This window comes from Dendrobates tinctorius, unplaced genomic scaffold (assembly GCF_039654945.1).
Source record: "Dendrobates tinctorius isolate UK_male_01 unplaced genomic scaffold, ASM3965494v1 ptg000081l, whole genome shotgun sequence".
NCBI lineage: Eukaryota > Metazoa > Chordata > Amphibia > Anura > Dendrobatidae > Dendrobates > Dendrobates tinctorius.
The window spans coordinates 833,889-860,535 of NW_027361749.1; positions in this window are offsets into that span (position 1 = coordinate 833,889).

Below are 26,647 nucleotides of genomic sequence, written 5' to 3' on the forward strand. Positions count from 1 at the left end.
TAAATCAAATGGTCATTACTCCATGCTAATTCTCTTGGATCTTTCTGCAGCATTCGACACTGTGGATCATCAGCTCCTCTTCACTATGCTCCGTTCCATTGGCCTCAAGGACACCGTTCTCTCCTGGTTCTCCTCCTATCTCTCTGACCGCTTGTTTACTGTATCTTTTGCTGGTTCCTCCTCCTCTCATCTTCCCCTTCATCCATTATAAGTTTATGCTTAGAACATACAACATTGCCCTTCACCTCTCAAAACAAACCTATTTCAACACCCTCATCACCTCACTGTCCAATAATCCTAAAAGTCCCTTTGACACTTCTCATTCTCTACTCAACCCAAGAGTACAGGCCCCAACCACGGAGCTCCGAGCTGACGATCTGGCCAATTACTTCAAAGAAAAAATTGACCAGATCCGACAGGAAATTATCTCCCAATCACCCCATACCATGCATTGTCCTCCCTCCCCTACTGCATCTAGCTCACTCTCTGATTTTGAACCAGTCACAGAAGAAGAAGTAAGCAGGCTCCTTGCATCTTCTCGCCCAACCACTTGCACCAGTGACCCATTTCCGTCACATCTCCTCCAGTCTCTTTCCCCAGCTGTCACCCCTCACCTAACTAAAATATTTAACCTCTCTCTCTCTTCTGGTATCTTTCCCTCCTCATTTAAGCATGCCATCATACATCCACTACTTAAAAAAACCATCCCTCGACCAAAACTGTGCCGCTGAATATAGACCTGTCTCTAATCTTCCCTTCATCTCTAAACTCCTGGAACGCCTAGTCCACTCCCGTCTTATCCGCTATCTCTTTGATAACTCTCTTCTTGACCCTCTCCAATCCGATTTCCACTCTTTACACTCTACTGAAACTGCCCTCACATAAGTCTCTAATGATCTACTAACAGCTAAATCTAATGGTCACTACTCTATGCTAATTCTCTTGGATATCTCTGCAGCATTCGACACTGTGGATCATCAGCTCCTCCTCACTATGCTCCATTCCATTCGCCTCAAGGACACCGATCTCTCCTGATTCTCCTCCTATCTCTCTGACCGCTTCTTTACTGTATCTTTTGCCGGTTCCTCCTCCTCTCACCTTCCCCTTACTGTTGGGATTCCTCAAGGATCAGTTCTAGGCCCCCTCCTCTTCTCCTTGTACACTGCCCCTATTGGTCAAACAATCAGTAGATTTGGTTTCCAGTACCATCTCTATGCTGATGACACTCAATTATACGCTTCTTCTCCTGACATCACGCCAGCCTTTCTAGAAAACACCGGCGATTGTCTAAACGCTGTGTCTAACATCATGTCCTCACTATATCTGAAACTGAACCTGTCAATGACTGAACTCCTTTTATTTCCTCCCTCTAATAATGTACCTATACCCGACATTGCCATTTCCGTGTGTGGTTCCACTATTACTTCACAGCAACATGCCCGCTGTCTTGGGGTCATACTTGACTCCGAGCTTTCCTTTGCCCCCCACATCCGATCACTGGCTCGCTCTTGTTATCTGCACCTCAAAAACATTTCTAGAATTCAACCTTTTCTTACTTTTGACTCCACAAAAACTCTTACTGTTTCTCTTATCCATTCTCGTCTCGACTATTGTAACTCTCTTCTAATCGGTCTCCCTCTTACCAAACTCTCCCTCCTCCAATCTGTCTGGAATGCTGCAGCCAGGATCATATTCCTCACCAATCGTTATACCGATGCCTCTACCTTGTGCCAGTCATTACACTGGCTACCCATGCACTCCAGAATCCAGTACAAACTTATTACCCTCACCCACAAAGCTCTCCACGGCTCAGCACCACCCTACATCTCCTCCCTCGTTTCAGTATACCACCCTACCCGTGCCCTCCATTCTGCTGATGACCTGAGGTTAGCATCCTCAATAATCAGAACCTCCCACTCCCGTTTCCAAGACATTACACATGCTGCGCCAATTCTTTGGAATGCACTTCCCCGGTCAATACCATTAGTCCCCAATCCCCACAATTTTAAGCGTTCTCTGAAAACGCATTTATTCAGACTGGCCTACTGCCTCAAAACATTAACCTAATCTATCCCTGGGTGGCACAGTCAAAAGTTTTACCATAACCAGGTTCCCCGCATCATGTTCCCACATGCTTTATGCATCCATTAGCCCTCTGTGTCTGTACTGTTACACACTTAACATTATGGCTGGTCCAAACAATCAGGGCAATTGTTACCACCCACCTTTCGTGTCTACCTTTTTCCTTATAGACTGTAAGCTAGCGAGCAGGGCCCTCATTCCTCTTAGTATTTGTTATAATCTATGTGATTATTGTTATGCTGTAATGTCTATTGTCTGTACAAATCCCCTCTGAAATGTAAAGTGCTGCGGAATATGTCGGCGCTACAGAAATAAAATTTATTATCATTATTATTATTCCCCTTACTGTTGGGGTTCCTGAAGGATCAGTCCTAGGCCCCCTTCTCTTCTTTTTGTACACTGCCCTTATTAGTCAAACAATCAGCAGATTTGGTTTCCAGTACCATCTCTATGCTGATGACACCCAATTATACGCTTCAACTCCTGACATCACACCTGCCTTTCTAGAAAACACCAGCGATTGTCTAAACGCTGTTTCTAACATCATGTCCTCACTATATTTGAAACTGAACCTGTCAAAGACTGAACTCCTTGTGTTTCCTCCTGCTACTAATGTACCTATACCTGACATTGTCATTTCCGTGTGTGGTTCCACTATTACTCCCCAGCAACGTGCCCGCTCTCTTGGGGTCATACTTGACTCCGAGCTTTCCTTTGCTCCCCACATCCGATCACTGGCTCGCTCTTGATATATGCACCTCAAAAATATTTCTAGAATTCGACCTTTTCTTACTTTTGACTCCGCAAAAACTCTTACTGTTTCTCTTATTCATTCTCGTCTCGACTATTGTAACTCTCTTCTAATCGGTCTCCCTCTTACCAAACTCTCCCCCCTCCAATCTGTCTTGAATGCTGCAGCCAGGATCATATTCCTCGCTAATCGTTATACCGATGCCTCTACCTTGTACCAGTCATTACACTGACTAACCATCCACTCCAGAATTCAGTGCAACACAAAGCTCTCCATGGATCAGCACCACCCTACATCTCCTCCCTTGTTTCAGTATACCACCCTACCCACACCCTCTGTTCTGCTGATGACCTGAGGTTAGCATCCTCAATAATCAGAACCTCCCACTCCCGTCTCCAAGACTATACACGTGCTGCGCCAATTCTTTGGAATGCACTTCCCAGGTCAATACGATTAGTCCCCAATGCCCAAAATTTTAAGCGTGCCCAAAAAATGCATTTATTCAGACTGGCCTACTGCCTCAACACATTAACCTAACTATCCCTGTGTGGCACAATCAAAAGTTTTACCATAACCAGGTTCCACGCATCATGTTCCCACACGCTTTATGCATCTATTAGCCCTCTGTGTCTGTACTGTTACACACTTAACATTATGGCTGGTCCATACAATCAGAGCAATTGTTATCATCCACCTTTCATGTCTATCTTTTTCCTCATAGATTGTAAGCTTGCGAGCAGGGCCCTCATTCCTCTTGGTATCTGTTATGATCTATGTGATTATTGTTATGCTGTAATGTCTATTGTCTGTACAAGTCCCCTGTGAAATGTAAAGTGCTGCGGAATATGTCGGCGCTATAGAAATGCAATTTATTAATTTTATTACAGTTTAACTTTTATCTCTGCTACATCTCCAGCAGACAAAACAGGTATTCTATGAAAACTACACCAAGCAGACCAATAAGTAACACATCTCTGGAATCAGGCTTTCTTGACATGTGTTATGCTGTGCTCAGGTTACATAAAAAAAATCTGCTTCCAGATTCCCTTTAATTTGAAAAAAGTAACTCATTTAGAAATCAACATCATGAACAAATCTAAAAAAAATTGGGACAATACCACCTGTGGTATTCTGGCCAGAGGTGACCAGCGCTTCGGTGTTGTTCCCCTGAGACTGTTAGTGTGGCGCAGCTGAGGTGAAAATAGCTCTCCACAGGTAGCGCAATAGTCCCAGAGCAAAGATGTTAGACTAATAGTAAAAATGGCTGTGAATGTTGGGGTGCAGAGAAATGAGAGGAGGACACAGAGAGGTGCAGTTTCTTTACCTTTTAATGGTAATTGGTTGCAATCCGGAGTACCACATACAGGTGATGGAATGAGTCCGGTTCGCCTGGAGGTATTCAGGGGATCCACCTTGCCAGGTGGGGATTTAGGACCTTCCTTCTGCGCTTTGTGTGTGGGTCTCCGCTGCTTATAACTATGCTGCGACCCTCAATTGCATGATGATTTTACTAACCTATATGGCTGTCAGCGTGAGCCTATTCCATGGGTACCGTCCTCTTCACCGTCGGCCCTGGGCTCCTTATCTGCTGCCGTGCCCTCAGGTGTGCAATGTCACACAGGAATTTACAATCCCCTGTACTTTCAGATTCGGCGATCAGGACATACAGCTCCTGACCACCAAGGACTCTGACGTCCCTTTTCTCTCTATTAGCGCTTCGCTCTGGGGTCTGCTATATGCCATTTCTTAGCTTCCCCAGAGCCCCTGGTCTCTCCTATCATCCTTCCCCTCCTGTCAGATCAGCTCTCTGTCCCTAACTGACTGGATCTTCCAGAAAGATCTTTTTACCTCACGTTTAACTGTCTTGTCATTGTCCTCACAGCGGCTCTTGTTTCCATGACAACCCACTCAGGTCATTTCTAGCTGACTCACCAACCCCCTCTGCTGGCCAGAATTTATAAGGCGGCTCCCTTTTCTGACCTGCAGCTGAAATTGTGATTTAATCTATGTTACCTGGCATGGGGGTCCCCTTTCTGCCTCCAAGCATGACTCCACCCTTTAGAGGGAGGCAATGTCACTGTGATAACCGGACTCTGGGTTGTCACAGATTTATCTGTGACTGTTGCTTGGTTTTGAGTGTATGATAATTCCCTTTCTTCTCATACTTTGGTTTAACCCATCCTCCACTCCCCGGTGCATACCTCTGTTATATGTGTGTGCATATTTGTGTGTATGTCAGGTATTTTCTGTAACCCTGTTTGTATTACCTTGTTAAGTCTGATTGGGGTATTACAATACACTACTACCTCCTCTTCCCTGAGTGGGGGAAGGGTATAGACGGAGGGTGGATTCAGTAGTTAATCAAGTTACGTGGCCCTGGTGTCTTCATCATTAAAAGTAATCTGGGGAGTAAGGCAAGCTAGGGCACTTCCTAGTGTTAGGGACAGCTAAGTAGAAAGAGAAACAATTGTTTTCTATTTGTGAAAGGTCTGGGCTGACCGCAGAACAGTTTTCCATTTTACTTCAGTGCATTTTAATGAAGCTTTGGTTCAGAAAATTTGGCAATGTTTCTATGTTGTGTTGATAGAGCCTAACTTCCTTTTGTGAATGGCACAGCATACTGTGTTCACAGACAATGATTTCTAGAAGTATTCATGAGTCCTTGGAGTGATTTGAATGACCAAATCATGCTCGATTTTAATGCAGTGCCATCTAAGTGCCCATAGATGGTGAGTATTCAATATTGACCCTCAGCCTTGTCTCTTGCGCATATGGATTTCTCCAGAAATTGTTTAACAATTTTCAGACATAGTTGTTCACAGATTGGTGAACCTCTTAAGGCCCCTTTACATTTAGTGATGCACCAGCGATCCCGACTACAATACGACCCGGTCAGGATCGCTGGTGCATCGCTAAATGGTTGCTAGTGAGCTGCCACACAGGCAGATCTCACAGCGATGCAGCAGCGATACAGCGGTCGTTACTTACCTTTCAGACGCGGTGATCCTGACGTCCTCCTGTCCGCGTCCACGCATTGCTCGTCGGTGCCAGCAGGAAGCCCAGCAGGAAGCACCCGACGAGAAATGGAGCTGCACGATCTCGCGTGATCAGCGACAGACAGCGGGGGAGCCGGTCGGAGGTAAGTATCACACATAGCGATATCGCTAGCAATATCGCTGCTGCGTCACAAAATCGGTGATGCTTTAGCGATATTGCTAGCGATATCGCTATGTGTAAAACCTCCTTTACCATCTTTGCTTCTGAGACACTCTGCCTCTCTAACATGCTCTTTTTATGCACATACACGTGACTTAATTGAAAATTGATTGGACTGTTTTTCATTAGTGCCACTTTTCCAGCCTTTTCTTTACCCTACTCCAACTTTTTGCTGCCATCAATTTCTAAATGAGTTAATTTTTCTCACATGAAATGGAAAAACATTTAACTTCCAATCTAGGATGTTTGTTCAGAAATGTGACTATAAAAGATTTCTAAATCATGGCATTCTTGTTTTGTTTATATTTTACAAGGCATTCCAACTGTTTTGGAATTGAGGTTGTAGATAAATTTGCCTGACCAGGTTAAGGCAACTATGGATAATGCTACTTATTACCCAAACTCCTGATCTCTGCCAGAGGTGATGATGTCAGTTGCAAAAAAAGAGTGGTCCAAAATTTCAGTTGAGAGGGGTAGGAAGCTTGTTGATACTTATAGGAAGCAACTGATTGCAGTTATTTATCCAAAGGGTGTGTAACCAAATATTAAGTTGAGGATGACAACAATTTTGTCTGGCCTATTTATGGGGTTTTGTGTGAAATTATGTAAAATTTGCCTTTTTTTCCTCTGTTTTTTATGTTGTTCCAATACACACAAAGGAAATAAATATGTGTAAAACAAAACATGCGTCATTGCAATAATTTTCTGGAAGAAATACTTATTTCTTAGACAAACAAAATCAAAATGGGAAGTTAAAAATTTGGCCTTCTCAACATCATTTTTGACCACTTCACCCTTTTCATCTTGTAAAAATCCTATAGCATCTTTGACTTTACTTTTGCTTTTGACATATCCCAAAATCCTTTTTTATTGCTCACTTCATTACTGGCTTTAGCTCTTCTAACTCGTTCTCTGCATTCTCTGCAAACAGCATTATATTCTTCTTTAGATATGCCACCCTCTTTCCATTTAATATACATTTCATTTTTCATTTTTAGCAAGTATCTAAGTCCTGTCTTCATCCATCCTGGTCTCTTTAAGTGCTTCCAATTCTTCCTTTGTGGGCACTCAAATAACAGCATCATCCAGTTTTCAATTTATTTGTACATTGTAAAGTACTAAAAAAAAAAGATGCCCTAGAAATTATATGTTGTGCTGAAATGCCCACTATTTTTTTTAACAGAACCTGTCATAAGGAATTTATACCTCAAAGTAATGGTATGTACAGAGGCCATCATGCTGATTAAATTTGTACCTTGATTGTACAAATTTGTTTTGCGATTTCTGATAAATCCAACATTGAAAATGTACTCAAATGAGCCACAAGTGCTTTGGAGTGGTACCATGCACTTGCAGCTCTCCTGTCCTCTCTTCTTCGCATAAAGGGGTAGTCTGGTCTAAAACTAGAAATCTGCAGTCACTTTATGTGACTGCAGACTTGTGAATTCTCACATTGTGCACACTGCATGCTGTGGGGATTCTCTGGTGTCCGTGCTGGGAACAGTGGTCATGTGACCCAAAGTATATGAAATGCATACACCTGGCCACAATCTGACTGGATGGCCATGACCTTGCGCAAAGCAAGTATATTGAGAGAGGCCCAAAACAGTCCAGAATTTTTAGATTGGAAAATCCCTTTAAGGTATAAAAGCTTCATGACAAGTTTCCTTTAAGATTGGGTCTATTTATGTGTGTGATTTTTTTTTTAGTAGAAGCAGAAAGACATAATCTGCACAGAAATAAACTGCTTGTAATTTGGCAATTTGATGTCAAATAATGTTATTTCTCTATATTCATTTTAACGGGGGGTTGTTGGCTGGTTATGAATGGCTGACCATTAGAGTTGAGCGAAACGGGTCGAAAAAATTCAAAAGTCGCCGACTTTTGGCAAAGTCGGGTTTCATGAAACGAAACCCGACCCTAGGATGAGGTCGGCCACGAGGTCGGCGACTTACGCGCCAAAGTCGCGTTTCAAAAGTTTGTTTTGCGCTCTTTTTCAGCCAATCAGGATCCACGGACACTGTGGGCAACGTGATGACCTAGGCACGGGTCACCACCATCTTTAAGAAGGGCATGCAAGTGATTGGCTTGCTTTGGTGGGCGTCACAGGGGGTATAAAAGGGCGTGCACGCCGACCGCCATCTTACTTCTGCCGATCTTAGTATAGGGAGAGGTTGCTGCTGATTCTGTAGGGAGAGCGTTAGGCAGGGAAGAAGACAAAAGAACTGCTTCTGCTGCTAGCGATTTGGCCTGCACAACACACAAGTCACTGTGTGTGCAGTGCAAGGGGAGGCTATATTGTGGTGTATCAGTGGTGTTGGTTGTTGGGCTGCCTTCTAAGGCTTCCTGACACGCTGGCATTGCTGTTTACCCACTGCTCCGCAAACTGCTTTTTTAAAAGCAATCTAATCTCCCTTAACCTCTAGTCACTTTGGTCACAGCTGTGCCATCGAGCGTGTCACATAGCGCTCAGATATCAGTGGGCCTCACACAATCCACAAGTGTCCAAAAGTGTACGCAGAGATTCAAAATCTCCATTATCCTCTCGTCACTTTGGTCACAGGCAGCTGTGCCATCGAGCCTGTCACATAGCGCTCAGATATCAGTGGGCCTCACACAATCCACAAGTGTCCAGTGTCCAAAAGTGTACGCAGAGATTCAAAATCTCCATTATCCTCTCGTCACTTTGGTCACAGGCAGCTGTGCCATCGAGCCTGTCACATAGCGCTCAGATATCAGTGGGCCTCACACAATCCACAAGTGTCCAGTGTCCAAAAGTGTACGCAGAGATTCAAAATCTCCATTATCCTCTCGTCACTTTGGTCACAGGCAGCTGTGCCATCGAGCGTGTCACATAGCGCTCAGATATCAGTGGGCCTCACACAATCCACAAGTGTCCAGTGTCCAAAAGTGTACGCAGAGATTCAAAATCTCCATTATCCTCTCGTCACTTTGGTCACAGGTAGCTGTGCCATCGAGCCTGTCACATAGCGCTCAGATATCAGTGGGCCTCACACAATCCACAAGTGTCCAGTGTCCAAAAGTGTACACAGAGATTCAAAATCTCCATTATCCTCTCGTCACTTTGGTCACAGGCAGCTGTGCCATCGAGCCTGTCACATAGCGCTCAGATATCAGTGGGCCTCACACAATCCACAAGTGTCCAGTGTCCAAAAGTGTACGCAGAGATTCAAAATCTCCATTATCCTCTCGTCACTTTGGTCACAGGCAGCTGTGCCATCGAGCCTGTCACATAGCGCTCAGATATCAGTGGGCCTCACACAATCCACAAGTGTCCAGTGTCCAAAAGTGTACGCAGAGATTCAAAATCTCCATTATCCTCTCGTCACTTTGGTCACAGGCAGCTGTGCCATCGAGCGTGTCACATAGCGCTCAGATATCAGTGGGCCTCACACAATCCACAAGTGTCCAGTGTCCAAAAGTGTACGCAGAGATTCAAAATCTCCATTATCCTCTCGTCACTTTGGTCACAGGCAGCTGTGCCATCGAGCCTGTCACATAGCGCTCAGATATCAGTGGGCCTCACACAATCCACAAGTGTCCAGTGTCCAAAAGTGTACGCAGAGATTCAAAATCTCCATTATCCTCTCGTCACTTTGGTCACAGGCAGCTGTGCCATCGAGCCTGTCACATAGCGCTCAGATATCAGTGGGCCTCACACAATCCACAAGTGTCCAGTGTCCAAAAGTGTACGCAGAGATTCAAAATCTCCATTATCCTCTCATCACTTTGGTCACAGGCAGCTGTGCCATCGAGCCTGTCACATAGCGCTCAGATATCAGTGGGCCTCACACAATCCACAAGTGTCCAGTGTCCAAAAGTGTACGCAGAGATTCAAAATCTCCATTATCCTCTCGTCACTTTGGTCACAGGCAGCTGTGCCATCGAGCCTGTCACATAGCGCTCAGATATCAGTGGGCCTCACACAATCCACAAGTGTCCAGTGTCCAAAAGTGTACGCAGAGATTCAAAATCTCCATTATCCTCTCGTCACTTTGGTCACAGGCAGCTGTGCCATCGAGCGTGTCACATAGCACTCAGATATCAGTGGGCCTCACACAATCCACAAGTGTCCAGTGTCCAAAAGTGTACGCAGAGATTCAAAATCTCCATTATCCTCTCGTCACTTTGGTCACAGGCAGCTGTGCCATCGAGCCTGTCACATAGCGCTCAGATATCAGTGGGCCTCACACAATCCACAAGTGTCCAGTGTCCAAAAGTGTACGCAGAGATTCAAAATCTCCATTATCCTCTCATCACTTTGGTCACAGGCAGCTGTGCCATCGAGCGTGTCACATAGCGCTCAGATATCAGTGGGCCTCACACAATCCACAAGTGTCCAGTGTCCAAAAGTGTACGCAGAGATTCAAAATCTCCATTATCCTCTCGTCACTTTGGTCACAGGCAGCTGTGCCATCGAGCGTGTCACATAGCGCTCAGATATCAGTGGGCCTCACACAATCCACAAGTGTCCAAAAGTGTATGCAGAGATTCAAAATCTCCATTATCCTCTCGTCACTTTGGTCACAGGCAGCTGTGCCATCGAGCCTGTCACATAGCGCTCAGATATCAGTGGGCCTCACACAATCCACAAGTGTCCAGTGTCCAAAAGTGTACGCAGAGATTCAAAATCTCCATTATCCTCTCGTCACTTTGGTCACAGGCAGCTGTGCCATCGAGCCTGTCACATAGCGCTCAGATATCAGTGGGCCTCACGCAATCCACAAGTGTCCAGTGTCCAAAAGTGTACGCAGAGATTCAAAATCTCCATTATCCTCTCGTCACTTTGGTCACAGGCAGCTGTGCCATCGAGCGTGTCACATAGCGCTCAGATATCAGTGGGCCTCACACAATCCACAAGTGTCCAGTGTCCAAAAGTGTACGCAGAGATTCAAAATCTCCACTATCCTCTCGTCACTTTGGTCACAGGTAGCTGTGCCATCGAGCCTGTCACATAGCGCTCAGATATCAGTGGGCCTCACACAATCCACAAGTGTCCAGTGTCCAAAAGTGTACACAGAGATTCAAAATCTCCATTATCCTCTCGTCACTTTGGTCACAGGCAGCTGTGCCATCGAGCCTGTCACATAGCGCTCAGATATCAGTGGGCCTCACACAATCCACAAGTGTCCAGTGTCCAAAAGTGTACGCAGAGATTCAAAATCTCCATTATCCTCTCGTCACTTTGGTCACAGGCAACTGTGCCATCGAGCCTGTCACATAGCGCTCAGATATCAGTGGGCCTCACACAATCCACAAGTGTCCAGTGTCCAAAAGTGTACGCAGAGATTCAAAATGTCCATTATCCTCTCGTCACTTTGGTCACAGGCAGCTGTGCCATCGAGCGTGTCACATAGCGCTCAGATATCAGTGGGCCTCACACAATCCACAAGTGTCCAGTGTCCAAAAGTGTACGCAGAGATTCAAAATCTCCATTATCCTCTCGTCACTTTGGTCACAGGCAGCTGTGCCATCGAGCCTGTCACATAGCGCTCAGATATCAGTGGGCCTCACACAATCCACAAGTGTCCAGTGTCCAAAAGTGTACGCAGAGATTCAAAATCTCCATTATCCTCTCGTCACTTTGGTCACAGGCAGCTGTGCCATCGAGCCTGTCACATAGCGCTCAGATATCAGTGGGCCTCACACAATCCACAAGTGTCCAGTGTCCAAAAGTGTACGCAGAGATTCAAAATCTCCATTATCCTCTCATCACTTTGGTCACAGGCAGCTGTGCCATCGAGCCTGTCACATAGCGCTCAGATATCAGTGGGCCTCACACAATCCACAAGTGTCCAGTGTCCAAAAGTGTACGCAGAGATTCAAAATCTCCATTATCCTCTCGTCACTTTGGTCACAGGCAGCTGTGCCATCGAGCCTGTCACATAGCGCTCAGATAACAGTGGGCCTCACACAATCCACAAGTGTCCAGTGTCCAAAAGTGTACGCAGAGATTCAAAATCTCCATTATCCTCTCGTCACTTTGGTCACAGGCAGCTGTGCCATCGAGCGTGTCACATAGCACTCAGATATCAGTGGGCCTCACACAATCCACAAGTGTCCAGTGTCCAAAAGTGTACGCAGAGATTCAAAATCTCCATTATCCTCTCGTCACTTTGGTCACAGGCAGCTGTGCCATCGAGCCTGTCACATAGCGCTCAGATATCAGTGGGCCTCACACAATCCACAAGTGTCCAGTGTCCAAAAGTGTACGCAGAGATTCAAAATCTCCATTATCCTCTCATCACTTTGGTCACAGGCAGCTGTGCCATCGAGCGTGTCACATAGCGCTCAGATATCAGTGGGCCTCACACAATCCACAAGTGTCCAGTGTCCAAAAGTGTACGCAGAGATTCAAAATCTCCATTATCCTCTCGTCACTTTGGTCACAGGCAGCTGTGCCATCGAGCGTGTCACATAGCGCTCAGATATCAGTGGGCCTCACACAATCCACAAGTGTCCAGTGTCCAAAAGTGTACGCAGAGATTCAAAATATCCATTATCCTCTCGTCACTTTGGTCACAGGCAGCTGTGCCATCGAGAGTGTCACATAGCGCTCAGATATCAGTGGGCCTCACACAATCCACAAGTGTCCAGTGTCCAAAAGTGTACGCAGAGATTCAAAATCTCCATTATCCTCTCGTCACTTTGGTCACAGGCAGCTGTGCCATCGAGCGTGTCACATAGCGCTCAGATATCAGTGGGCCTCACACAATCCACAAGTGTCCAGTGTCCAAAAGTGTACGCAGAGATTCAAAATCTCCATTATCCTCTCGTCACTTTGGTCACAGGCAGCTGTGCCATCGAGCGTGTCACATAGCGCTCAGATATCAGTGGGCCTCACACAATCCACAAGTGTCCAGTGTCCAAAAGTGTACGCAGAGATTCAAAATCTCCATTATCCTCTCGTCACTTTGGTCACAGGCAGCTGTGCCATCGAGCCTGTCACATAGTGCTCAGATATCAGTGGGCCTCACACAATCCACAAGTGTCCAGTGTCCAAAAGTGTACGCAGAGATTCAAAATCTCCATTATCCTCTCGTCACTTTGGTCACAGGCAGCTGTGCCATCGAGACTGTCACATAGCGCTCAGATATCAGTGGGCCTCACACAATCCAAAAGTGTCCACTGTCCACAAGTGTGTGCAGAAATTCTAAATCTCCCCTGTCCTATAGACACCTTGTACCTTGTTTTACATTACTATATAGTTTGTTGGATTTTGTCTACATTTCTACCAAAAATGAGGAAGGCTGGTGGAAGAGGTCGTGGAATTGGGCGGGGGTTGGCAGCTGGTAATGATGGTGTTGGTGGTGGATCTGATGGTAGTGGCAAGAGCAAAATAGGACCGAATGCAGGAGGTGCTGACCCTGCGTCATCGTCTGGCTACATAAGGCCTCGAACGCTTAGTTTTCTAGGAGTTGGCAAACCGCTTTTAAAGGCAGAGCATCAGGAAAAAGTTTTGTCTTACATTGCTGACTCAGCCTCCAGCTCTATCGCCTCCTCTTCTTCAGTTGTAAAAAGTAAAAGCACTGAGTCGTCATTGGAGGCTCATGTTCATGAACCACACCTTTCCTTGTGTCCTTCACCCCAACCAAGATTGAAGGATGACGCAGGCCATACTACTGATTACTCCATGGAGCTGTTTTCACATACCATGCCTGGATTATCAAGTGAAATGGTGAATTACCCAGGCCAAGATGAATCTGACATGGAGTGCACTGATGCACAGCCGCTGATGGATGATTCTGCTGGTACATTCACTCAGAGCACTACATTGTCCTCGCAGTGTACAGAGCCAGATTTTGACCCTGATGAGACTTCCCGCACACTATACCACCATACACGGTGACACAGAGAAAGGTGCACATGACATAGAAGAGGAGGTGATGGATGACCCAGTTTTTGACCCAGATTGGCATCCATTGGGGGAAGAGGGTGCTGCTTCCAATAGCTCAGATGAGGAGCATCCACAGCAGACATCGACATCGCAACAGCTGTTATCTGGCAGGCCCGGAGAACTCCAAAGACAGGTTCCAAACATCAAAAGAGTTGCTGGACAGCTTGTCCAGAGGGTCAAAAGATCACAGCGTGCTAGGCCGCAAAATGTCTGCCAAAGTAGGAAGAGTGCAGTGTGGCACTTTTTTGAACAAAATCCTCATGATCAGGCCAAGGTTATCTGTAAGAAGTGCGCAAAGACCTTTAGCCGAGGGAAAAATCTGAAAAATTTGAATACCAGTTGCATGCTTAGACATTTAACCAGCATGCACTTGCAAGCGTGGACACAACACCAAACCTCAAGTGCCACATGTGCAACTGATCACAACGAAGGTAGTCAGCAACGCTACATTGTTTCCCCCACTGTAAGCCCACCGGTTAGCACAGCAGCAAATGTTGAGGTGTCGTTGCAAGGCCACAGCAGTCAGGGAATCCCACTGTTATATCAACGAAAGACTGATTCTAGGCCATCAGAAAGAACACCAACTCCATCACCATCATCAACCCTCTCTCAGTCCGCCCTGTCCACCGCTACTTCCACCATATGCAGCTCTCAAGTCCAGCTCACCCTCCCAGACACTATGAGTAGGTCAAGAAAGTACTCAGTCTCTCATCCGCGTACACTGGGTTTGAACGCCCACATTGCCAAACTAATCTCGTTTGAGATGATGCCCTTTCGGTTGGTGGAAAGCACAGCTTTCTGCAAACTCATGGCCTATGCAGTACCACGCTATGACCTACCCAGTCACCACTTCTTCTCTCGCAAAGCCATCCCAGCCCTCCACCATCATGTGAAAGACCGCATTGTCCATGCACTCAAGCAGTCAGTGAGCGGAAAGGTGCACCTCACAACTGATGCATGGTCCAGTCGGCATGGCCAGGGCCGTTACGTGTCCATCACTGCGCACTGGGTTAATGTGGTGGATGCAGGGTCCACAGGGGACAGCGGTGGTGGGACAGTGCTGCCTAGCCCACGGTATAGGAAACAGTTGGCTGTAGGCGTTCGACCCTCCTCCTCCTCCTCCTCCTCCTCCAGAAGCGAAAGCTCGTCCACAGAGCGCAGTCGTACGAGCACTCCATCTGCAGCTGCCACTGTTGCAAACGATGTGTCCCCCTATCGAGCAGCTAGTGGAAAGCGTCAGCAGGCTGTGTTGCAGATGATGTGTTTGGGCGACAGACACACCGCCGAGGTGCTGGCCGAGTACTTGAAGCGACAAACTGAGTCATGGCTGGGCAGTGTACATCTTGAGGCAGGCAAGGTAGTTAGTGATAACGGACGTAATTTTGTGGCAGCCATAGCCCTTTCAAAACTCAGCCACATACCTTGCTTGGCTCACACATTGAACCTGGTGGTGCAGTGCTTCCTCAAAAATTATCCGGAGTTAACAGCCCTGCTCCAGAAGGTGCGAAGACTGTGCGCGCACATCCGCCAGTCGCCTGTACACTCCGTTCGTATGCAGAAGCTGCAGCGATTGCTCCACCTTCCCAACCACCGCCTCATTATTGACATTGCAATAAGGTGGAACTCCACCCTGCACATGGTGGAGCGGCTGTGCGAGCAGAGGCAGGCCATAATGCATTTGTGGGAGGATACACGGCAAGGCACTTTGAGAGCAGACATGGAGTTCACAGGCGTGCAGTGGTCGAAGCTGAAAGACCTTGGTAAAGTCCTTCAGTGTTTTGAGGAATGCACACGGCTGGTAAGCGCAGACGACGCCATCCTAAGCATGAGCATCCCACTTATGCGTCTGCTCATGCAAACTTTGACGCACCTTAAGGAGCAGGCGTCTGCAGCCAATGTTGATGAGGAGGAAGAGGAGGAGGGAATCCTTGATGACATTCAGCCATTGTCTGCTCAGGGACCTCTCCTGGACGAGGTGGAGGAAGAAGAGGAGGAGGAGGAGGATGATGGGGATTATTACTTAGGTGAGGAGGATGCATCTCGTGGGGCAAGTGAAAATGTTGGCGTGGCAAGGTCTGGTACAGGGTTTGTGCGTGACTGGAGGGATGTGGATTTGCCAGAAAGTGCTCCTCCACCCAGCACTCGCAGTGCATCATTGACACCGGGAACATTGGCCCACATGTCAGATTATGCCTTGCGGATCCTAAAAAGGGACCCCCGCATTGCCAAAATGATGAACGATGACGACTACTGGTTGGCCAGCATCCTGGATCCACGCTATAAAGGCAAATTACAAAACATCATGCCACAGGAGAACCTTGACCTAATATTGGCTAATAAACAAGCAACTCTGGTAAATCGGTTGCTTGAGGCATTCCCAGCACACAACAGCGGTGATGGTTCTCACACGAGCCGTACGGGCCGGGGGCAGCTTGGCAGAGGTGTTCGTGGTGCACTCAGCAGAAGTGGCGTTGGAGACAGGGGTTTCATGACAATGTTGTGGACTGATTTTTCAAATACCGCTCACACAACTGGTAATACTGCATCGATGGAAAGTGACAGGAGACAGCAGTTGTCAACTATGGTTACAAACTACTTTTCCTCCCATATCGATGTTCTCCCACACAGGTCATTCCCCTTTGACTATTGGGCCGCTAAACTGGACACCTGGCCTGAATTGGCCCAATATGCCTTACAGGAGCTCGCTTGCCCAGCTGCAAGTGTGCTATCGGAAAGAGTCTTCAGTGCAGCTGAATCAATCCTGACAGAAAAAAGGACCCGTCTGTCAACCCAAAATGTGGATGATCTAACCTTCATTAAAATGAACCACGCATGGGTTTCCAAGGATTTTGTCCCACCTTCCCCTGATGACACATAGGGTGACAGAAAAATGGCTTGCTTTGGTCCACCTCTTCCTGGTACTTCACCTATTTCGCCTTTTGCATCAGTTGAATGTCCAACATCAACATATGCCACTTTCTAAAACTCCCTAACTGTGCTGCCTCCCCCCCCATGGCCGGGGTCACCACCTAGCGCACGACACCGTGCGAGTGCCGTTGCCCTGGACAGGTGGGTAGGCCGACTCTTGGGCGCGGGCACTGGCACAGGGTCCCTCATAGTGCAATCAAGTGTCTCTGACGGTGGTGGTGCACACCCACCGTCAGACACACCGCTGTACTATGAGGGGCCCAATGCCAGTACCGACGCCCACGAGTGGGCCCCCCTTGCTTGGCCAGGGCCCCAGCATTTGCAATCTTTACCTCTTCCTGCTCCTCCGCTGTGTAATCTGGGCCATCAAATCCATACTGTGCCTGACACCGTCTGAGCCTGCCTCCTGAGACATATATTTTGAATGTGTACGCTATCCATACATGTTATCCGGGGATACGGTACCCCTTCTAACCTTTGTGCAATGACGTGCAATCCATACTGGGCCTAACACCGTCTGAGCCTGCCTCATGCTGTATAGACATATATTTTGAATGTGTACGCTATCCATACATGTTATCCAGGGATACGGTATCCCTTCTAACCTTTGTGCAATGACGTGCAATCCATACTGGGCCTAACACCGTCTGAGCCTGCCTCATGCTGTATAGACATATATTTTGAATGTGTACGCTATCCATACATGTTATCCGGGGATACGGTACCCCTTCTAACCTTTGTGCAATGACGTGCAATCCATACTGGGCCTAACACCGTCTGAGCCTGCCTCATGCTGTATAGACATATATTTTGAATGTGTACGCTATCCATACATGTTATCCAGGGATACGGTACCCCTTCTAACCTTTGTGCAATGACGTGCAATCCATACTGGGCCTAACACCGTCTGAGCCTGCCTCATGCTGTATAGACATATATTTTGAATGTGTACGCTATCCATACATGTTATCCAGGGATACGGTACCCCTTCTAACCTTTGTGCAATGACGTGCAATCCATACTGGGCCTAACACCGTCTGAGCCTGCCTCATGCTGTATAGACATATATTTTGAATGTGTACGCTATCCATACATGTTATCCGGGGATACGGTACCCCTTCTAACCTTTGTGCAATGACGTGCAATCCATACTGGGCCTAACACCGTCTGAGCCTGCCTCATGCTGTATAGACATATATTTTGAATGTGTACGCTATCCATACATGTTATCCAGGGATACGGTACCCCTTCTAACCTTTGTGCAATGACGTGCAATCCATACTGGGCCTAACACCGTCTGAGCCTGCCTCATGCTGTATAGACATATATTTTGAATGTGTACGCTATCCATACATGTTATCCGGGGATACGGTACCCCTTCTAACCTTTGTGCAATGACGTGCAATCCATACTGGGCCTAACACCGTCTGAGCCTGCCTCATGCTGTATAGACATATATTTTGAATGTGTACGCTATCCATACATGTTATCCAGGGATACGGTACCCCTTCTAACCTTTGTGCAATGACGTGCAATCCATACTGGGCCTAACACCATCTGAGCCTGCCTCATGCTGTATAGACATATATTTTGAATGTGTACGCTATCCATACATGTTATCCGGGGATACGGTACCCCTTCTAACCTTTGTGCAATGACGTGCAATCCATACTGGGCCTAACACCGTCTGAGCCTGCCTCATGCTGTATAGACATATATTTTGAATGTGTACGCTATCCATACATGTTATCCAGGGATACGGTACCCTTTCTAACCTTTGTGCAATCACGTGCAATCCATACTGGGCGTGAGAACGGCTGGCGAGCTGTTAAGCAAGCTACAGCACCTGTCCAGACAAGTACAGGGATTCCCTAGCGAGGAGACTTATTTGATTGTTTTCTATGTTGGGACAGCAATTTTTGGGGAGCACTATACTCTGGAGAATGATAGATGGGGCCCACCATACACTGGAACATTCCAAAGGTGGACATCAGACACTGGAGCAGCATTTACAGGGCCCATTATACACTAGAGCAGTAGAAATGGGGCCCATTATGTTTGGAGCATTATTTGGGCCCATAAGACAGTGGAGCTTCATCCATGGGGACCAACATATACTGTAGCATTATGTGGAGCTCATCATATACTGTTTCAAACATTATATGGGACCAATGATTTTGTATGGAGAAATAGATGGGCCTCGTCATGAGATGTAAAAAGTGAGGTATTTTTCATTGTACTATACCGCTATTTCTCTGCCGTATCGGAGCGTGATGAGTTGTGGTATGTGTTAAAGGGGCGCTCTTTCGCCCAGGGCACATGAAAACCTGCAGCCAGCCCTCCCCCCCCACAAATTTAGCCAAATAACCCCCATTTTTCAGTGCGTAACTTGTATTATGAAGTTAATTAAGGTTGACAAGCTTAAGTAAGAAGAATTGATGCTTTTGGCATTCAAATGGGCACTGTAGGTGTGTTTCCTGTCCTCCTCTCACTGCCGACTTTTATTCCCCATTGACTTACATTGGGTTTCGTGTTTCGGGACGACCCCGACTTTTCCCTATAATCGGACGATCTTGCTCGACCCGACTTTTGGAAAAGTCAGGTTTCACGAAACGAAACGCGACCCTAAAAAACCAAAAGTCGCTCAACTCTGCTGACCATATAATATGAAAACAGTCCAATTATTCCAAAGTAGAAAACTAATTTTTGTTAGCAGCTCTCTGTTCTGGCACACAGTGGGGCACCTCATCTATATTATCCACTTCCACTATAACACAAAGTCATTAGAAAACAATATAAATAAAGCTGCTAAAATAATGTGTAAAAAATAACAAGACTCAACCTACGTACTGTGCACTACTGTAGCAGTTTTGAACATTTAATGCCCCATAAAGTACAAAAATATACTATATTTAGTGGAATATTACTAGGGAAAGAAAAGAAAGTTCTAATTAACACATAACTGGTGGCTGTAGAGGTGTTATCTATCACAGTAGCTTTTAAGGCTGATCTGAAACGTTGGTGTTCTTATAATTAGTTTTATGCAGTGATTACTTAGAAATCTACCATACAGACTCTGTATATTATACTTATTATATCTAAATTGTTTAGTTTTTTTTGGACACAGAAAGGCCTGTCAATAATGATATTTGCGTCAGTTGTAATATTTTCGTAAATCATTAGCATTCATTGTTCAATGCTGAAATATAAATCAGCATGGCAAGTTCATACTTGCTCCTGTTTTATATCTCTGCCCTTCAGGCCTGGCTTCCAACTGTATTTGGCAAGACTTGATTAACTGGCATGGCATGTAAAAGACAAACTCTTTATTGCAACACTGTTTACTTAAGTGATTACTGTAATGGCAATACAATTATAGTATGAATGCAGGATTTAATGCAGAAAGCTGGATTTCTATAATTAAGCTGATTAAAGAATGAATATAAAATTTACAATATGTACAGTCCCATTTGCTCACAATTATTAAGTAATAACGATATTAATACTTGACTATTTCTAGCATTTTCCTCCTACTTTAATGACTATGTTTGTTTCCAGTTTCCACTTGAATGCAAAGTTTTTGGTGAGATAATACTATTGGGACCCCAGACTATAGAGACCACAGCATTAAAAGTAACTTTTCACTGTTTATCTGACCGACCTTTTCAACTTTTAACTTCTTGCGCTTTAGAAAGGGTATCCATATAAGGCCGGGGTAACACTTGCGAGTGCAATGCGAGTGTCTCTCACCTCAATACCCAGCACTGCCGCCGACAGCTCAGACCGGAGTGTTCAGCAGCATTTATTTGCATATTCGTATTTCCCAGGGAGCATTGCACCTAGGATTTCACTGATTGAGTGCCTTTGCCGGCTGCCGCAGTGTTTTCTTTGACTGGTCTCCCTGAGGTCAGTGATTGTTTCGTGATGTTGGTCTACTAGGCATTGCTCTCACCTAGCCAGAATCCTACTCCACACTGATGAGGGGCAACACCCTGAAACAGCTGTCTGTGGATGGATACCTGGCCTTGGCATTTCCCTTGTCATATCTGTAAACTCGTAAAGAGCTGGATATTGACTTAAAAGGCCACTTAATATGGTGGTAATGGAGGTTTCCGAAAGGAGCCACCCCTTGGCTGGGTCCTTCCCTGGAGCAAGATCTGGCTAGTCCCGTGTTTGAGACTCTTAAATGAGGCTCCACGGACTTTATTTGCATATTCTTATTTCCCAGGGAGCATTGCACCTAGGATTTCACTGATTGAGCACCTTTGCTGGCTGCCGCAGTGTTTTCTTTGACTGGTCTCCCTGAGGTCAGTGATTGTTTCGTGATGTCAGCTGCATAGAAAGACATGCAGCCGCACACTTCAGTCCCGAGTGCTGGCGGCAGTATCAGGTATTGATGCAAGAGACTCGCGCAAGTTTCTTGCATTGCACTCGCAAGTGTGACCCCGGCCTAAAAGTAACTATAGGACAAGTAGGAGGGATCACAGCTACAGTTTCTTTCTCCCACGTTGTTTTTGAAACTACAAGGTACTAAAGGTAGGTTTTGGAGAATGAGAAATTTTGCGCTGTAGCTTGCCTATCCCTCACCTGGGCAAAGATTCCTAAGCTTTGTATACAGTACATATGCTGAATAAGGAATAGTGGCTTTTCGGGATCACACTGGCATCTAATGCATGGTGATAATGCCCTGCCTACCCTCTCCAATTAATCAGGGGAATCATTTGACCAACAAAGAATTCTGAGAACCAATCCATTAAAGGGGTTGCCTGGTCAAAAATGATAAGTCGGGTCCTAGCCCAGAGTATGCATAACACATACGTACCTGCTGGTCCTGGCTCAGAAACAGGAAAATCCTTGCAACGCACAGTGTGTGTACTGGGGGGAATCACAAGTCTGCAGCCAATCAGAGTGACTACAGACATATCAATTTAGACCGAACAACCCATTTAAATAGATTTTGTAAGTGAAAATGCACTTTTAAAAAGGATGCAAGATGGCTAGAACAAAGTAATAGTAGATACACTTTAAATGGGAACTGTACTTTCAATATTGCTCCTTTCTTCCCTTATGATCGACTTCTGCACATTGCTTCTTGATTTACTGATTCATCATTCCCCGTGGGAAAAAACCCTGTTTAACGCAATCTTGGTCAAAACAAACCAGCTCAGTGAGGTGTCAGGTTTCACCTCATATTATACTTTATAGCATAAGGAGGAGCAGAGTGAAAAAACAGGGAAAGGGAGAAACTGTAAGATTGTGCTGAGCATTCTAAGGGTAGGTGCTCACGGTCAGTAATTTCCAGCGTTTTGGTTGCAGCACATGTCTGCTTGGTCCAAAGAGTAAAAAGGCTATTGAAGGCAGGTGAATTCGTATGTGTTCACTGAACCATGCGGAATCACTGCGCCCAATTCATTGTATGGGTGAAATTTATCTTGCGGAGACCCCCTGTCTCCGCAAGATAAATAGACATGTTACAGTCTGGAAAGATGTGCTGCATGTCTGTCTCCGCAGGGAAGCCATGGGTGTCGGAGCATGCATAGTGGGCATGGGATTTCTTGAAATCCCATCCACTATGCTGTAACATCTGGAGACTGCGGGTTGGACACTGCAGAGGTATGGAGCGTCCAACCAGCAGTGTTCATTGACCGTGTGCACATACCCTAACAAGTCTTTTGCCTCATCCTAAAGGGTTCAAATCTACACTTCTCATTATTGTTTTATAATCTCCTACATGCTGCTGCTTCTGTCTGTGTGCCAAGGAATAGAATAAAGACAAGGAATCCTTCTCTGCATGCTGTGTATTGGAGACATCATTGCCGCTAGTCTCCCACCAGCTCACAGTGGACTGAAAATTCGAAAAAGAGGAAAAAACTGGTGCAAATGCTGAATACAAGGCATATGACAGAGCATTATGAAAAGATTATTAAAAGTACAGTTACCAGAGATCAGTGAATAAGTACAAATGAAATTTATTTCCACTCTTTTTTTTTGCAAAAATCTGCTTTTGCCAAAATGAGGATTTTTTGTAATTCGCTTCTAAGCAGATCCAGCAAATAGGTGACCAGTGACTGTAATCTTGCTGAACTGTAAAAGGCCATCAAAATGTTTAAAAAATCTTTATACTTATCTCTTTGGTTCCTCCAGTACTCACCACCATCTGTCCAGTCCTCATGGCGTCTTTGAAGTGCTGTCTGCCGTACTCATATTCCTGGGCCTCATTCACTAGATCAAGGATTCTGGGTTCTCTAGGCCCTGAGGGTTCTGAGCTTGCGCCTGCAAAAGTTATGGTCCATGCATGACGTCATGGCATCATAGCAAACCCAGAATCCTGGGCCTAGCGAGAATGGCTTGGAGATTTCAAAGCAACCAACCGCGATATAAAAATATAGTCAATGAGGACCAGACAGGCAATGTCAAGATTGTAGAGGCTGGAAAGCTAAGCGATGAGATGAAGATTGTTTTTTTTTGTTACACATATTACTTTTGTTATGATCTGTGGTCTAGATGGACCCCAGAGGATAATAAGGGAAATAAAATTTGCAGAAAATAGGTTTTCAGGTAATCAAATGTCCAGGAAAAAAAATAGGTGAACTTGAATTTTGCATACGCCGCTCATTCCTAACAGTACCCCTTTAAGTATATCATATACTTGGAAGCTGAAGATATTAACCCCAATGTGCAGTTGTTAAAATACTATATAGATTATATAATTACTGATGGTTTACTTAGGTAAAGGGTCAGATAATAGTGCTTAAAATATTATTTCTGCACCTTATAGTTCTGCATAAGTATACTGTATATAGATCATATAATTGTATTAAGAATGTGAGTAGAGAGAATGTTTAGAAGTTACAAAAATCTAGTAAAAGCAATAAAAAAAACTCGTTATTACATTATTTTACAGATTGCATTGGATCAGATACCTCAGTTATAAGCCATCCTCTGCTATCAGAACGTAATCTTGGTTATTACATCTGCAGGCTATAAGCTGGTGGCCATCTATTAGAGCACAGCATGGCTCTGTCTGCAGTTAATTGTTTGGTTGACTTTTAAGTCTTGCAAGATATTATTTTGTAGGTCTGTAAATCTTGTATTGTAGTCAAGTATTAACCCCATTACATTTGGAGCAAAGCACTTGCAAAATACAGTCAAATCAAAACTGATGTAAAGTTGTAATCACATTTCTTATCTCAGTCTAGGGTCTATTTAATCTTGACAACATCCAAGGTTTAGAGATAAAGAAGAAAAAATGTATCGATGTACTGCATATCTGCCAAATTTAATATGACCAGATAATGTTCCAGAAACAAAATTTATGACCAGATGAAAAATAAATCTACAAACTATATTATACAAACCATGCAAAGAAAATGCTCTTCAAAGGTAGCACAGATTGCTTGCTGGCAAGTTTTCCTTGCTGTCTGATTATTTTGTAATATGATATGTTTCATCTTATTTTTTTACTGGACCTGAAATATTGTACACATTAAAGGTAACCTGTCAGTAAGATCAGCCCCCCTCTCCCCCAATCTGCATATATGGGCAGCTCTTTGGTCTTCACCATAGTGGAGTTTGGAGTGTGACTGAAGTTGTGGACAAGTGTCTTTTATACTGATAACAAGTTCAAACAGGTGCCATTACTACAGGTAATGAGTGGAGGACAGAGGAGCCTCTTAAAGAAGAAGTTACAGGTCTGTGAGAGCCAGAAATCTTACATGTTTTTATGGGACCAAATACTTATTTTCCACCATAATTTGCAAAATAAATCTTGCCAAATCAGACAAAGTGATTTTCTGGATTTTGTTTTCTCATTTTGACTCTCATAGTTGTTGTCTACCTATAATGTCAATTATAGGCCTCTCTCATCTTTTTAAGTGGGAGAACTTGCACAATTGGTGGCTGACTAAATACTTTTTTTCTCCCCTGCATATGTCTTCTTTCTGTTGCTGAATTCCTGCAAAATTTATATTTTAAGAAATATACCAATGAGGCATTAAGTGCTTCGGATGTGAAAGAGCACTTTAGGAGCCTTTGCCTCCTGAGCTTGTTTCACAACCCAACACCAACGTTTACAGCTTGATTGATAGCTCACAGTTGCATTTCCTAACTTGGTGCCTGTCATCACAGCAACAGTGAGCTATTAATTAAGCTAAAGAGGCTGGTGCTGTGGGACAGGAAGAAGCAACATCAGGGGCAAAGGTTCCTTAAATGGGTATTCCCATCTCCAAGATCCTATCCCAGTATGTAGTAGGTGTAAAAATAATAATATTAGCAAATACCTCCAATTAGAAATGTAGTATAGTTACACCATGTACAGGCATTGCAGTGGCTTAGATATCCATGATTACATCCACTAATAACAGACTGACTGACTGTTGCTATATGAGTGGTCATAACCATGGATATCTAAGCTACTGCAATGCCCTGCATATTGGGTTAGTGACATAGGTCAGAGAAATATACTACACTTTAGATTGAAGGTATTTGCTTACATTATTACAATTACTTCACTTTGGTATAGGATCACCCCTTTAAATTGTCTGTCATGACAAGAAAACGTAGTAAATCATTCGCATGTGAATTAAAACACTACTTTTACAGGAATGCAGAAACAGATAAAAGATAAAGGTGTCAATGGATTTACATTTTAAAGGCACGCATGCACACAAATTCAGCTTGGGGTGTTGATCTTAGTTACCCTTTAAATTATACAGAAAGATATAGCCTGAGGATGGATTAGGAATTTGGTCTACTGTAGAGACAAGTGTGTATATGCACCATAACCATTAGTGACAAGTGTTTAACCCCTAATACCACACATGTTTTGGTCTATAACCAGTTCCTAAGGGTAGGTTCAGATTTGCGGTTGAGTCAGCAGCGTATCGTACGCAGCCACAAACGCATGCAAAAAAGCATGCAAATGCATGCTAACGTAGCGTTTTTTATCCGCATCAGCTTACGCATAACGTCAAGAAGTGCTGGATTTGTTGCATGCGTTTGCGTTTTTTATGCACATAGGGAAAAAATTTTCCAGGAGATTTTCCATGACAGAAGTCATGCCCAGTGGGCGTGTCTCATGAGATTTCTGTATATAGACCTTTGTACAGATGAAATTCTCAGATTTTGCTCCTGTATCCTGCGTCAAGATGGATCTTCGCATGTAGAGTTTCTATCTGAATCTGGATTTGAATATCAACTTGTTTCTTGCCTTTGCCTTTGCTTGTGAGTAAGAATGGAAAAGACAAAGATGGAGAAGACGGCGTCTGCGCTTTTGGCAACACCCCATTGTTGAAGTCTGGGATAGCCATGGAGCCTTCCACTCCTTATTCGGTGAGCTCCGGGAAAACCCGGAAAAATATTTTGACTACACGAGGATGTCTCAAGAGAGCTTCCGGGATTTGCTGGGTCATGTACAAGGGGCCATCAGCAGGCAGGACACCCAGCTCCATAGAGTGATTTCAGCTGAGAAACGTCTGCTGGTGACACTAAGGTGTGTAATAGTTAAAAATAAACGCCTGTCATAATTGTTATTGTCCTGCAATGTACTTAATTTTTTTCCTTTTTTTGTTTTTCAAAACCCCTGTTGTAAATAATAAGATTCATAATATTTTTTTTCTTTCTCTGTTTGGCAGATTCCTGGCTACCGGAGAGAGCCTATCATCGCTCCATTTCCAGTTCCGGATTGCCATTTCCCCCCTTTCTGGGATTGTTGCAGACACCTGCTGGTCTTTGTGGGATGTTCTGTGTGAGGA